This window comes from Petaurus breviceps, unplaced genomic scaffold (assembly GCF_028583685.1).
Source record: "Petaurus breviceps papuanus isolate PSGF00001 unplaced genomic scaffold, PetGlider_PUasm1.0 47, whole genome shotgun sequence".
Taxonomy (NCBI): Eukaryota; Metazoa; Chordata; class Mammalia; order Diprotodontia; family Petauridae; genus Petaurus; species Petaurus breviceps.
This window is the reverse complement of record NW_027186349.1, coordinates 3,098,581-3,101,548: the sequence shown is the minus strand read 5'-3', so window position 1 is coordinate 3,101,548 and position 2,968 is coordinate 3,098,581. Positions and strand designations below refer to the sequence as shown.

The 2,968-nt window shown below is 44.9% G+C and overlaps 1 pseudogene; it reads right to left on the bottom strand.

Annotated features, from left to right (window-relative positions):
* Positions 1-650: 650 nt before the first annotated feature.
* Positions 651-2,164, bottom strand: LOC138171753 (COP9 signalosome complex subunit 1 pseudogene; annotated as a pseudogene).
* Between the last annotated feature and the right edge of the window lie 804 nt (positions 2,165-2,968).

Genomic DNA, 2,968 nt, shown 5'->3' with positions numbered 1-2,968 from the left:
TAAAGATTCAGCAACTCATTTCTAACTCAGGAAAAAAAATTGCATAAACAAGAACATGTTTTGGGATGGGGGGGGCAGTGTAGAAGGTACTGCCACATGTCATTGTGCTCATTGAGAACAAATACCAGCACAAACCAGACCTCTCCCCTTTCTTCCCACTCCAGAACAGCAGCAGGAGAGGTAGCTTGGCCTGACCTTTTTTCCTAGTCCCTGCCACAGAGGGACAGCCAAGGCTGGGGTCACCAGGAATTTGTATAACTAGAGAGTCACCTAAAACTGTCAGGCCTGGGAGTAGCCAGGGAATTCAGCAGCCCAGTGTTCCACAGCAGGCATGCTGGGAGGACTAGTGGAACCATGCCTTCTAGTTCCCAGCTGTGCAGAGGGAGAGAAAAGAAAAACATTGTGTGGGGCGGGCAAACCCCACTTGACTTCTGACAACCGCTGCCCCTGCCACTATGTCTGTGGGAAACAAGTCTACTGGCAAGGTGGGCACTGAGGCAGCAGTCTGGTAGTCCCAGGGCCCAGTGGGAAGAAGGAGGCATCCCCCGAACTGAAAGATTAAGCTTCCCAGGCTCATGGAGAAAGAAGCAGGCTGGGCCTCTCGAACCAGAGAGACCTGGGGAATATGGGGTTGGGGATGGACACTCAAACACAGTCCTGGGGTCCAGGTGGGGGGAAGAATCACACCCCTATCACATGTTTGTGCTCATCCGTGACTGGCTCTTGGCTGGTGTTAGTTCACCCTGGCTCCCTTCTTGAGGAGGAGACTTGACATGGATCTGGTTGTGCAGCACAGCTGCCCGCAGACTCATTGCTTTGGCACGGCACTGGAATTCTTTGCTCATGAGCAGTGACTTCTCAAAGGTGGTGCTGTGCTGGTCCACATCCCAAGCATATGGAATCTTGCTATGAGAATCAATTTGAGCATTGATGAGCACCTCAAGGATCAGCTGTGTTAGTTCATCTTCTAGTGCAGTCACAGTTGTATTAAAGGCAATAGCCATCTTACGCATGTCAGCAGAGACATAGGGACTAAAATACTGAATGGGGGCATGGTTTTGGATCTGAGTATAGAGGGTCCTGACATGGGGGGCCAAATACATGTCCAGCAGCAAATTGTCCTTCATCTCATCCAGCATCTTTAGGCATGAAGCATATTTGGATTCATAGAATTTGAAGATGATGTCCCAAACCTGTGGTTCCAGCTCCAAGAACAATTTGAAGGAGCTGCTAAAGATGACATTGTGCTGTAACTCTTGTCAATCAAAGGTGGCCAGGGCACGGAGACCACCATGTACAGCCACATTACTGGGGGACAGTAGCTCAGGTAAGTCACAGTGATCAAATGAAGCTAAGAGAAAGCACTTGGTTGCCTGCTTATACTTTCAAGCAGCCAACTCAGCCAGGCCTGCTGCACACTTGAGCTTGGTAAGAATGGCCTGGGTCTGACTGTCCCTTTCTCCTCGCTCAGCAATCTCAGGAGTAGACTCAGCTTTGCTGACATAGCTCAAGACATGAGACCAATTATGCAAGTAGACACTGACCTTGATTACGTTGAGGCACATATTGATGACATGTTTGGCACTGGTGCAATAGTCCCGAGCCCGGGAGTAACACTTGAGGGCATTTCTGAGATCCCCACTGTCAAGATAATGGTCACCCAGGTCATCATGCCCCCGTCTGATGCTCTCCTTGATGGAGGTCCCTTTGTAGTTCTTCAGGTCTGTTTCCAGCTTCTCCAGTTTTAACAGCACCTTCTTTCTTGTGGCTTCCACCCAGGCTGGGTCCAGGGGTGGGGGCTCTACCCCTCCCTCAGGGACAGCATCAGGAGCATTCTGTAGCTCTCTGGTAGCTTCAGAGAGCTTCTGGTGGATCTCCTCATAAGCATCCACATTGAAGGTCCTCTGCACAAAGGACAGTGCCACCTTCAGGGGCTCTAGGCGAAGCTGTGGGCAGTAATCTGCAATAATCTGCAGCTGCTCAATGCGCATCAGTCCACTGTAACTGGATGCATATTGTTCCAGGTCCAGGGTGGGGGTTCCCCCCACATTGTTAATGTCTGGTGCATTCTGCTGATCCTCTTGAGGGTCGACATCAATCTGCATGGGTTCCACTGCCCCCTGCAAATTAAACACCTGAACCAGCAGCAGCATCTTCCTCCTACCCCTCCCACCTTAGTCTCTTATTTACCTATTCTAATTCCTTCAATTACTTTTTCTTCTCTTATTGCTATAGCTAACATTTCTAGTACCAAATTGAATAACAGTGGTGATAATGGACATTCTTGTTTCAATCTTGATCTTATTAGAAATGTATCTAGCTCATCCCCATTACATATAATACTTGCTGATGTTTTTAGATGGATGCTACTTACTATTTTATGGAAGACTCCATATATTCCTATGCCCTCTAGTCTTTTTATTAGGAATGGGTGTTAATTTTTATCAAAATCTTTGCTGCATCTATTGAGATAATTATATGGTTTCTACAACTTTTATTGTTGATATTATGAATTATACTGATAGTTTTTCTAATCTTAAATCAGCCTTAAATTCCTGGAAGGAATCCTACCTGATCAAAATATATTATTCTTCTGATAAGTTGCTGTAATCTTTCTGCTAATTTTTATTTAAATTTTTGCATTTATATTCTTTAGGGAAATTGGTCTATAATTTTCTTTCTCTGTTTGAGCTTTGAAAATTTACATATTCATGCCATATTTGTATCATAAAAAGAATTTGGTAGGACTCTTTCTTCTCTTTCTTTGACTTTTCTCAAATAGACTACAAATTATTGGAAAAGTTGTTCTTTAAGTGTTTGATAGAACTTTCTTGTAAATCCATCTGACGCTGGAGATTTTTTCCTAAGGAATCCATTGATGCTTTGCTCACTTTATTTTTTCTCATATGGGGTTCTTCTTCTTCTTCTTCTTCTTCTTCTTCTTCTTCTTCTTCTTCTTCTTCTTCTT